General features: G+C 44.4%; 1 protein-coding gene across 6 annotated transcripts in view; it reads left to right on the forward strand.

Moving 5' to 3' along the window:
- Positions 1-12,626, forward strand: part of LOC132399460 (retinoic acid-induced protein 1) — a 106,830-nt gene that overhangs the window by 16,730 nt on the left and 77,474 nt on the right. For 4 of the 6 annotated variants that reach the window (XM_059979826.1, XM_059979824.1, XM_059979831.1 and 1 more), the window contains exon 2: positions 2,917-3,074. The exons of the other annotated variants lie outside the window; for them this stretch is intronic. The gene's annotated coding sequence lies outside the window, so the exon portion shown is untranslated. The remainder of the gene's footprint in view (positions 1-2,916; positions 3,075-12,626) is intronic. 6 annotated transcript variants of the gene reach the window in all.

Consider the following 12,626-nt stretch of genomic DNA (forward strand, 5'->3'; position numbering starts at 1 on the left):
CAGAAAATAGGGTGTTGTTCCTCTAACCTGAGTGTGGCCTTATCCAGACTGTGGAGGAGGCCATGGATGGGCATATCAGAATGGAAATGGGAAGTGGAATTGAAATCTGTGGCCGCTGGAAGATCCCACTTCTTGTAGCAGACGGAGCGTAGATGCTCAGTGAAGTGGTCTCCCAGTCTACGTTGGGTCTCACCGATATACAGGTGGCCATGCTGGGAGCACCAGACGCAGTATTTGATCCCAACAGACTCACAGGTGAAGAGTCCCCTCACCTGGAAAGTCTGTTTAAGGCCCTGAATGGTAGTGAGGGAGGAGGTGTAGGGGCAGAAGGGAGATCAGTGGGGAGGGACGAACAGACAAGGGAGTTGCATAGGGAGCAATCCCTGTAGAAAGCAGAAAGTTGAGAGGAGGGAAAGATGTACTTGGTGGTGGAATCCCGTTGGAGAGGGCAGAGGTTTCAGAGAATTATGTGCTGGACGTGAAGGCTGGATGGGTGCTAGGTGAAGACAAGAGGAGCCCTATCCTTGGTAGGTTGGTGGGAGGATGGGGTAAAAGCAGACGTGTGTGAAATGGAAGAGATGCCGTTGAGGAAGGGAAGCCCCTTTCTTTGAAAAAGGAGGAAATCTTCCTTGTTGTAGAATGAAAGGCCTCATCCCGAAAGCAGATGTGGCAGAGGCGGAGGAATTGAGAGAAGGGGATGGTGATTTTACAAGTAACTGGGTGGGATGAGCTGTAGTCCAGGTAGCTGTGAGAGTCTCCGGTTTTGTAATAGACATCGGAGGATAAGCTATCTCTGGAGATAGAGACTGTGAGATTGAGAAAGGGGAGAGAGGTGTCAGAAATGGACCAGATAAATTTGAGGCCAGGAAGTTTGAGGCAAATTGGATGAAGTCGATGAGTTCAGCATGGGTGCAGAAAGCAGCACCAGTGTTGTCACGGATGTAGCATAGAAAAGTGTGGGATGGTGACTAGTGTAGGATTGGAACATAGACTGTTCCACATAGCCGATAGGCAGGCAGGCATAGCTGGGACCCATGCGAGTGCCCATGGCTACCCTTTTTGTTTGAAGGAAGTGGGAGGAGCCAAAGGGAAAATTATTTAGATTGAGGACAGGTTCCGCCAGACAGAGGAGAGTGCTGGTGGAGGGGAACTGGTTGGGTCTGGTGTCCAGAAGAATATTGAGAGCTTTGAGGCCTTCCTAGTGGGGGTTGGGGGTATATAGGGACTGGACTTCCAGAGGAAAAAATAAGATGAGGGAGGCCAGGGAACTTGAAATCCATGAAAAGATCGAGCGTGTGAGGTGTCAGATGTAGGTAGGCAGGAAGGCCTCTCAAATCCCCCCCCCCACCCCTCCTCCTCCATTTCCCATCTCTCCTTCACCTCATCTGCTTGCCAACCATCACCTCTCTCTGGTGTTCCTCCCCCTTTTACTTACTTTCATAGTCGTCTGTCTCTTTCACCAATCAACTTCTTGGCTCTTTACTTCATCCTTCCCCCTCCAGGTTTCACTTATCGCCTGGTGTTTCTCTCTTTCTCCTCCACTCACTTTTTAAATCTACGCCTCAGCTTTTTTTCTCAAGTCCTGCCAAAGGGTCTCAGCCTGAAATGTCGACTGTACTCTTTTCCATAGATGCTGCCTGGCCTGCTGAGTTCCTCCAGCATTTTGTGCGTGTTGCTAAGGTAGAGGCAGGAAAGTTGATTCCACTGATAGGTGAGACTAGTATGTGGGGATATAGCCTCAATATTCGGGGAATAGATTTAGGACAGAGATGAAGAGGAACTGCTTTTACCGGGGAATTATGAATCTGTCAAATTCTCTGCCCAGGAAAGCAGTAGTGACTACCTCATTAGGTATATTTAAGACACAATTAGATAGAGTTTTGCGTGGCAGGGGAATTAAGTTTTATGGAGAAAACAGGTAGGTGGAGCTGAGTCCACAACCAGATCAGCCATTGAATGGGAGAACAGGCTGAGTGGTCCATTTCTGACTCCTGCTTCTAGTTCTATGTTCTTGCATCCTTAAGTTCAGCTAGGATGCTTTCTGTGCTGCATTGATAAACATTGTTAAGGATCAAAGGAGACGTGCCAAATGTCTTCAGCCTCTTGAGGAAGCAGAGACATTGGTGAGCTGTCTTAGTCAGACCAGGACAGGCTGTTGGTGATGTTCACTCATAGAGACTTGAAGCTCTCAAGCTCAACACTGTTGATGATGACAGGCGCACGTGCACAGCCTCCTTCCCGAAGTCAATGACCAGCTCTGTCGTTCCACTGACATTGAGAGAAGGTTGTTGTCACAACACCATGTCATTGAAGTTTCTTTCTCTTTCCTGTATTCTGACACATTGTTCTTTGAGTTACAGCTCACTACATTAGTGTTATTTGCAAACATATAGAACAAGGGTTCCCAACCTTTTTTAATAGCATTAAGCAGGGATTTGTGGATCCCAGGTTGGGAACCCCTAATGTAGAATCTAATCAGAAAGTTATTGCTGTACAGGGAGTAGAGTAGGGAGCTGATGAGGCAGCCTTGTGTTTAAAATAATTGTGGCAGAGTTGTTCTGTCTATCCTTACTGACAGTGCTCTGTTGGTCAGGAAGTCGAGGATCCATTTTTTGAAGGAGGCTGGAGTTTGGTGATGACTTTGCTTGTTATTAAAGTATTAAAGATGGAGCTGTAGTGGATAACCAGTAGTCTTTACTGTCCCGATGCTCCATAGATAAATGTCTGGGAGGGGGTTGGCATCTGCTGTGGACCTGTGTTGGTAGTAGGTGGATTGTAGTGGATCAAGATTGTCTGGAAGCTGGAGTTTATGTGTGCTGTGAACAGCTTCATGATGATAAATGTTAGAGTTACTGTGCTGTAGCTGTGTTGGTGAGTTATCATGTTACCGGGATGATAGTGGTCTTCTTAAAACAGGTGGGAACCACAGTTTGGAGCAGGGAGAGGTTAAAATGCCTGCAAATACCCCAGGCAGCTGATCTGCACAGAGTCTAAGGATATCGCCAAGGACAACATCCATGCCAGATGCTCTTCATGGATTCACTTTCTGGAAGACTAATCTTGTGTCTGCAACGGTGAGTTTGGATTTTGGTGCACTGGAGGTTATGGGGGGGGGGGTGGATTGGTTGAAATGACATACAAATTCTCTTCTGTTCAAAATGTGTATAGAATGCATTAACAAACACAGATGCTGGAAATCCAAAGCACACAGCTGCTTCCTCCACCCATACTGACTCGTCGACTTCATCAACTTTGCTTCCAACTTCCACCCTGCCCTCAAATTTACCAGGGCCATTTCTGACACCTCCCTCCCCTTTCTCAATCTCTTGAGATGGTCTATCTATTGATACCCTTTGTAAACCCACAGCTTCTGGACTACCTTTTCCCACCCTGTCACTTGTAAAAAATGTAATCCCGTCCTCTTAGTCTGCTGTATCTGCTCTCGGGATGAGGCTTTTCATTTGAGAATGAATGAGGTGTCCTCCTCCTCCTCCTCCTCCAAAGAAAGGAACTTGCCTTCCTTCCACCGTCAATTTTGCCCTCACTTGCATCTCTTCCATTTTGCCCATGTCTGCCCTTGTCCCATTGTCCCACTGCCACACCAGGGATAGGGTTCCTCTTGCCCTCACCTACCACCCCACTAGCCTCTGTATTTAGCACATAATTCTGTGTAACTTTTGCCATCTCCAACTGGATCCCACCACCAAGCACATCTTGCCCCCACACCCCCTCCTGCTTTCCACAGGGATCGCTCCCTAAGTGACTCCCTTTTCCACTCATCCTTCCCTGCTGATCTCCCTCATAGAACATAGAAAACCTGCAGCACAATACAGGCCCTTCGGTCCACAAAGTTGTGCCGAACATGTCCCTCCTGACACTTACCCCTGCAAGCAGAACAAGTGCTGCACCTGCCCCTACATCTCCTCCCTCACTACCATCCAGGGGCCCTAACAGTCCTTCCTTGTGCGACAACACTTCACCTATGAGTCTGTGGGGTCACCTACTGTGTCTGGTGCTTCTGGTGTGGCCTGTTGTATATAAGTGAAACCTGATGTAGATTGGGAGACTGCTTTGCCAAGGATGTACGTTCTGTCTGCCAGAGAAATTGGAATCTCCTGGTAGCCACCCTTTTCAATTCTACTTCCCATTTTCATTCTGACATTTCAGTCCATGGCCTCCTCTGTTGCCGCATGAGGCCATATTCAGCACATCATATTCCGTGTGGGTAGTCTCCAACCTGATGGCAGGAACATCAATTTCTTCAACTTCTGGTAATTCCCCATTCCTGTTCCATTTTGTCACCTATACCTTATCTCCTCATGGTGTTCCTCCTTGTTTGCTTTCTTCCATGGTCTGTCCTCTCCTATCAGATTCCCCATTCTCCAGCCCTTTATCTCTTCACCAATGGACCTCCCAGCTCTCTACTTCATCCCCTACCCCTCCGGTTTCGCCTATCACCTTCTTCCTCCCCTCCTCCCACCTTCTTACTGTGAATTCACATCTTTTTTTCTCAGTCCTAATGAAGGATATCGGCCCAAAATGTCGACTGTTTAGTCTTCTCTATGGATGCTGCCGGGCCTGCAGCATTTTGTGTGTGTTGCATTACATTCATCAGGGAGGCCTGTTGTCTGCAATGTTGCCCAACTGCATTTTATAGCTAGTGAGCTGATGGCTGGTCAGGGACTTCACTTTGGCCTGGTGCTGTCTCTTAGCATCATCTTTAGCTTCATGGAGGTTGTATCTCACCTTGTTTGTTGCTCCTCCATACTACTTGTAGATGTATATTCTTTCAGATACTTTTTAGCTTTAACCGGTCAGATAACACCAAACAAACTTCAATCATTTAAAGTTTTAACAATGCAACATCTGCGAGAGGGAGGATAGGCAGGTGACAGAGAAGGGAAGCATTCAGACTGAAGGTTTGAGATGCATCTATTTTAACACAAGGAGTATTATGAACAAAGCAGATGAGCTTGGAGCGTGGATCAGTACTTGGAGATATGATGTGGTGACCATTACAGAGACCTGGATGGTTCAGGGTCAGGAATGGTTACTTCAAGTGCCAGGCTTGAGATGTTTCAGAAAGCACAGGGAGGGGGGCAAAAGAGGTGGGAGCATGGCACTGCTGATCAGAAATAGAGTCTCAGCTGCAGAAAAGGAGGAAGACATGGAGGAATTGTCTATGGAGTCTTCGTGGGTGGAAGTTAGAAACAGGAAGGGGTCGATACTCTACTGGGTGTTTTTATAGACCATCCAATAGTAACAGGGACATTGAGGAGCAGATAGGGAACAGATTCTGGAAAAGTGTAATAATAACAAAGTGGTTGTGGTAGGAGATTTTAATTTCCTAAATATCAATTGGCATCTCCCTAGAGTGAGGGGTTTAGATGGGATGGAGTTTGTTAGGGTGTGTTCAGGAAGGTTTCCTGACACAATATGTAGATAAACCTACAAGAGGAGAGGCTGTACTTGATCTGGTATTGGGAGGTGAACCTGGTCAAGTGTCAGGTCTCTAATTTTGAAGATAGTGATCACACTTCTACCTCTTTACTGTAGAATTGGAGAGAGATAGGAACAGAAAGGTTAGGAAAGTGTTTAAATGGAGTAAGGGGAAACATGAGACTATCTGGCAGGAACTTGGAAGCATAAATTAGAAACAGATGTTTTCAGAGAAAGGTACGGAAGAAATGTGGCAAATGTTCAGGGGATATTTGCGTGGGGTTCTGCAAAGGTACGTTCCATTGAGTCATGGAAACGATGGTAGGGTTACAGGAGCTGTGGTGTACAAAGGCTGTTGTAAATCTAGTCAAGAAGAAAATAAGAGCTTACAGAAGATTCAAGAAACTAGGTAATGATAGAGATCTAGAAGATTATAAGCCTAGCAGGAATGAGCTTAAGAATGTAATTAGGAAAACCAGAAGGGTCCATGAAAAGGCCTTGGCGGACAGGATCAAGGAAAACCCCAAGGCATTTGACAAGTATGCGAAGAACAAGAGGATAAGATGTGAGAGAATAGGACCAATCAAGTGTGACAGTGGAAAAGTGTGTATGGAACTGGAGGAGATAGCAGAGGTACTTAATGAATACTTTGCTTCAATATTCACTATGGAAAAGGATCTTGGCAATTGTAACAATGACTTACAGTGGACTGAAAAGCTTGAGCAGGTAAATATTAAGGAAAAGGTTATTACGGAGCTTTTGGAAAGCATCAAGTTAGATAAGTCACTGGGATCAGACAGAATGTACCCCAGGCTACTGTAGGTAGCGAGGGAGGAGATTGCTGAGCCTCTGGCATCTTTGCATCATCAGTGGGGACAGGAGAGGTTCTGGAGGATCGGAGGGTTGTGGATGTTGTTCCCTTATTCAAGAAAGGGAGTAGAGATAGCCCAGGAAGTTATAGACCAGTGAGTCTAACTTCTGTGGTTGGTAAGCTGATGAAAAAGATCCTGAGAGGCAGGATTTATGAACATTTGGAGAGGCATAATATGATTAGGAATAGTCAGCATGGCTTTGTGAAAGACAGGTCATGCCTTACGAACCTGATTAAATTTTTTGAGGATGTGACTAAACATATTGATGAAGGAAGAGCAGCAGATGTAGTGTATAGGGATTTCAGCAAGGCATTTGATAAAGTATCCTAGGCAAGGCTTATTAAGAAAGTAAGGAGTCATGTGATCCAAGGGGACATTGCTTTGTGAATCCAGAACTGGCTTGCCCACAGAAAGCAAAAAGGCAAAGAGTGGTTGTAAATGGGTCATATTCTGCATGGAGATCGGTGACCAGTGGTGTGCCTCTGGGATCTGTTCTGGGACCCCTACTCTTTGTGATTTTTATAAATGACCTGGATGAGGAAGTGGAAGTATGGGTTAGTAAATTTGCTGATGACATAAAAGGTTGGGGGTGTTGTGGATAGTGCGAGAGCTGTCAGAGGTTACAATGGGATATTAATAGGATGCAAAACTGGGCAGAGAAGTGGCAGATGGAGTTCAACCCAGATAAGTGTGAGGTGATTCATTTTGGTAGGTTAAATATGGTGAGTCCAGAGGACACTTAAAGTTGCTGCGCAGTTTGACTGTGGTTAAGAAGGCATATGGTGCATTGGCCTTCATCAATTATGGGATTGAGTTTAGCTGCTGAGAGGTAATGTTGCAGCTATATTGGACCCTGGTCAGACCCCATTTGGAGTACTGTGCTCATTTCTGGTCACCTCACTACAGGAAGGATGTAGAAACTATAGAAAGAGTACAGAGAAGATTTACAAGGATGTTGCCTGGATTGGGGAGCATGCCTTATGAGAATAGGTTAAGTGAACTCAGCCTTTTCTCCTTGGAGTGACGAGAATGAGAGGTGACCTGATAGAGGTGTACAAGATGATGAGAGATATTGATTGTGTGGATAGTAAGAAGCTTTTCCCCCAGGACTGAAATAGCTAGCATGTTGCTAGCAAAATGGGCATAGTTTTAAGGTGCTTGGAAGTAGGTAGGGAGGAAATGTCAGGGGTAAGTTTCTTTTTACTCAGAGAGTGGTGAGTGTGTGGAATGGGCTGTTGGCAACAGTGGCAGATACAATAGGGTCTTTTAAGAGACTCTGGGATAGGTACATGGACCTTAGAAAAGTAGAGGGCTATGGGTAACCCTAGGTAATTTCCAAGGTAAGAACACGTTCAGCAGAGCTTTGTGGGTAGAAGGACCTTCTATGTTTCTATCTGCTCTTACTCAATCTCTGCCTTCAGTTCTTCTATTTTCATAGGTTGTTTTTTTTTCTGTCAGGCTAATTCCCCTCTGCTTTTTTTCATTGTTTTGAAATAAGGAAAAATATCCAGCACAATGTATGATACTGCACTTGCTCAGTAATGTTGCAACTAGGCTTGTAAAAGGAGACTTGATGAATTTGTTTGTAATGGAAAAGTTGAGTGAAATAAACATGGCAAATGTTAGACTAATATTATTTACCATAGTGCTGGAGAGGGATAGGAACAGACAATTTGGGAAAATATTGAATTGGGGTCGAGGGAAATATGATGCTATTGGGCAGGAACTTGGGAACATAAATTGGGAGCAGATGTTCTCAGGGAAATACATAGCAGAAATGTGGCAAATGTTCAGGGTACATTTGCATGTCGTTCTGCATAGGTATGTTCCATTGAGTCAGGGAAAGGATGGTAAGGAAAAAGAACCATGTACACAAGAACCATGTACACATGGTGTAGAAAATCCAGTCAAGAGGAAAACATTGCAAAAGGTTCAAGAAATTAGGTACTATTAGAAAATTACAAGGGTGCCAGGAAGGAGCTCGGGAATGAAATTAGGAGAGCCAGAAGGAGCCATGAGAAGGCCTTGGCAAGCAGGATTAAGAAAAACCCCAAGGCATTCTACAGGTATCTGAAGAGCAATAGGATGAGCTGTGTGAGAATAGGACCAATCAGGAGTGAGAGTGGAAACGTGTGTGGAGCCAGAGGAGGTAGTGGAGGTTGAGGTACTTACTTAATACTTTGCTTCAGTATTCACCAGTGAAATGGACCTTGGCAATTGTGGAGATGACTAACAGTGGACTGAAATGCTTCAGTGTATAGAGATTAAGAAAGAAGATGTGCTGGATCTTTTGAAAGGTATTAAGTTAAATAAGTTGCTGGAACTGGACAAGATATGCCCCAGGCTACTGTGGGAAGAGAAGGAGGAGGATGCTGAGCCTCTGCCGATGATCTTTGTATCATCAATAAGAATGGGAGAAGTACCAGAGAATTGGAAGGTTGCAAATGTTGTTCCCTTGTTCAAAAAAGGAAGTTGAGATCATCCAGGAAATTATAAACCAGTGTGTCTTACTTCAGTGGTGGGCAAGTTGTTAGAGAAGATTCTGAGAGGCAGAATTTATGAGCATTTGGAGAGATATAATCTGATTAGGGATGGTCAATGTGGCTTTGTCAAGGGTAGGTCATGCCTTATGAGCTGATTGAGTTCTTTGAGGATGTAACAGATTACATTGATGAAGGTAGAGCAGTGGATATAGTGTATAAGGATTTCAGTAAGGCATTTGATAAGGTTCCTCATGCAAGGCTCATTCAGAAGGTAAGGAGGCATGGGATCCAGGGAGACCTTGCTTTGTGGATCCAGAATTGGCTTGCTCACGGAAGGCAAAGAGTGGTTGTAGATGGTTCATATTGTGCATGGAGGACAGTGACCAGTGGTGTTCCGCAGGGATCTGTTCTGGGACGCCTCTTCATAATTTAAAATAAAATTAACCTGAATGAGGTAGTAGAAGGGTGGGTTAGTAAGTTTGCTGATGACACAAAAGTTAGGTGTTGTGGAGAGTGTGGAGGGCTGTCAGAGGTTACAGCAAGACATTGATGGGATGCAGATCTGGGCTGAGAAGTGGCAAGTAGAGTTCAACCCAGATAAGTGTGAAGTTGTTCATTTCGGTAATGGCAATGGTAATTTGGCAATGTGGAGGATCAACGAGATCTTGGGGTCCATGTCCATAGGACACTCAAAGCTGCCACAGGTTGACAATGTTGTTAAGAAGCCGTATGGTGTGATGGCATTCATCAACCTTGGGTTTGAGTTCAAGAGCTGTAAGGTAATGTTAAAGCTATGTAAGACCTTTGTTGGACCCCACTTGGAGCGCTGTGTTCAGTTCTAGTCACCTCACTAAAGGAAGGATGTGGATGCTATAGAGAGAGTACAGAGGAGATTTACAAGGATGTTGCCTGGATTGGGAAGCATCCCTTATGAAAACAGGTTGCGTGAGCTCAGCCTTTTCTCCTTGGAGCGATGGAAGATTAGAGGTGTACAAGATAGTGAGAGGCATTGATCGTGTGGATAGTCAGAGGCTTTTTCCCAGGGCTGAAATGGCTAACACGAGGGGGCATAGTTTTAAGGTGCTTGGAATAGGTACAGAGGAGATGTCAGGGGTAAGTTTTTTACAGAGAGTAGTGAGTGTGTGGAATACACTGCCAGCGATGGTGGTAGAGGTGGATACAATAGGGCCTTTTAAGGTAGGTACATGAAGCTTAGAAAAATAGAGAGCTATGTGGTAGGGAAATACTAGGCGGTTTCTAGAGGAGGTTACACGGTCGGCACAACAGTGTGGGCCGAAGACCCTGTAATGTGCTGTAGATTTCCATGTTCCATGGTCTATGTTCTGTCAAGCTGAGATGGAATGTTAAATGTTTCTCACTCCAAAGATGCCAATTTATCTCCATTGTTGAATATTTCTAGCGTTTTCAGTTTTATTTCTTATTTCTAGAAACTTTTTTGCTTTTTGAATCCGCAGTGAAAGTTTGGGATATGACATTACTGCTCATGTTGGATTCTAAAGATAGTTGCATGATAAATAATATTGCCACTCTTGATTTGAGTCAATGATTCAGACAAGTCCACAAAGGTCTCCATGGCCTGCTTGGTCTTAGGCTTTTACCATGTTACCTGATCTCAGCCAAAACAAAGTGATGGTAATGTAATTGGCCTCAGAGCATTGGAAGTTTGGAAAGGAAAACTGTGTAATCCTCTAAAATGTGCATGTATGTTTATCATCTAAGATTTGGGTCACATTACATCGGCTTTTACAGCTCCATCTCATCCCTAGTCATGTCTCCTGACCACAGTTACCAACATAGAATAGTTTGGAAGTAACGGGGTTTGGGCATATTGCTGGAGATGTGTGCTTTGGGAGGTGAAGAGAAAATGTTAATCAGTATATGCATAAGATTTCAGTGGAAAGAGCTGTATGGTTCCATCACGAAGTCTGCGCCTGTCTGTTGCTGATTTTAACACGCGCAACAGATGGCTCCATTCTGACATTCAGCAGGCTAATGAGGAAGAGACATGACTCTTGGAACATCTTCAGTGAGGAAGAGATGTAATTCCTGGATCAGTTCAACGATAGCAATGTGTAAATGTAGAGGGAAGAAAGACAATGACAGGCAGTGAGAATAGGGGCTTATAAATTTGACAGAAACTACAAGAGAGAATATGAGGACACAATGTGAGTGAAAAGGGATGGATTATGAGAGGGACGGAGAGCCGATGTAGAGAATGAATGGGGAGGGTAAGGGCAGAGGACTAAATGAGACAGGAGCCAGTAACACTTATCACTTGGGAACAGAGTGATGTATCAGACAGCAAAAAGAGAAAGCTTGAAATCACATGCCAAATAGAAAAAGCAAATCAGAAGGAGATATAATCTCTAAAGTGTGAATGCATGTAATCTTTTTTTGTTGCTACAGTTTTTAAACTGAGGTGGTTTTAGTGTTTTTGGGCAATGCTTAGTGCACTGATGTGTGATTCCCTTATTCCAGCTCTAGGACTGCATAGTTTTACCTGCCTGTAATACTACAGCCTATCTGCTGCTTAAATCAACATACATACTCATGTTGCCTTCCAACTCAGTTAGTCTGCTGAACTGACTGGTCTCCCATCCTTTGTCCTCCACCAACGAGTTCATCTGACACTTTGCTCAAATTTCTTTGACATGAAGTGAAATCATTTGGCCCATTGAGTTTCTGCTGCCTCTCAGAAATATCCTATCACTTCACATATTTCGCTAGAATAAAATCTCTCACACGTACACACTTCTCTTCCGAATCAGGGGTACGTTTGCAGCAGCTATATTAACCTAAACCGGTATGTTTTTAGGAAACTGGCCACTCAGCAGAAATTCATAGGGTCATTGGGTAGAGCGAGTAGGTTCAGGCTGGGAAGTCAGACTTGAACTCACGAAGCTCAAGTACTCCCTGCTTCATTACTGTGTCACCTCTGGTCTACTAATGCCTCAAGTTATTCATCAGTATTCATCAAGTATTCGTTCTTCATCAGTCTTCTACCACTCCTCCCTCCTTCTGTCTCATTGATCTTCCACTGTACACTGAAACAAGTTTTCTTTATACCTGAGTATTTCAGATGCATCTCAATACTGTCAGCCTTGCCCTGTTGACTTACTTAGAGTCTTAGAGCACTACAACACTGACACAGACCCTTTGGCCCATCTATACAGTGCCAGCTGCTATCCTAGCTCATTCCATCAACCCGCATCTGCACTATAGCCCCCATACTCCTTTCATCATGCACAAGCTCCTCTTAAATGCTGCAGTCAAACCTGCATATGCCATCTCCACTGGCAGCTTGTTCCACACTCACACCACCCTCCGAGTGAAGAAGTTCTACTTTAGGTTCCCCTTAAATATTTCACCTTTCATCCTTAACCCATGACCTCTAGCTCTAGTCTCACCCAACCTCAGTGGAAAAAGCTTGTTTGCATTTCTCAATCTATAACCTTCCATAGTTTTGTAAACCTCGATCAAATGTCTTCTCATTCTCCGATGCCTAACCCTAATGTATTTAACCTTTTCCTTTTTCTCAGGTCCTTAAGTCCCAACAACATCCTTGTAAAATTTCTCTGTGCTCTTTCAGTTTTTTTGATACCTTTCCTGTAGGTAGGTGGTCAGAACCATAGAACATTACAGCACAGAAACAGGCCTTTTGGCCCTTCCAAACCATTTTTCTGCCTAGTCCCACTGACCTGCACCAGGACCATATCCCTCCATACACCTCTCATCCAAGTTTTCTTAAATGTTAAAAGTGAGCCTGCATTCACCACTTCAAATGGCAGCTCATTCCACACTCCCACTACTT

The sequence above is a fragment of the Hypanus sabinus genome, chromosome 9 (genome assembly GCF_030144855.1).
Source record: "Hypanus sabinus isolate sHypSab1 chromosome 9, sHypSab1.hap1, whole genome shotgun sequence".
Taxonomy (NCBI): domain Eukaryota; kingdom Metazoa; phylum Chordata; class Chondrichthyes; order Myliobatiformes; family Dasyatidae; genus Hypanus; species Hypanus sabinus.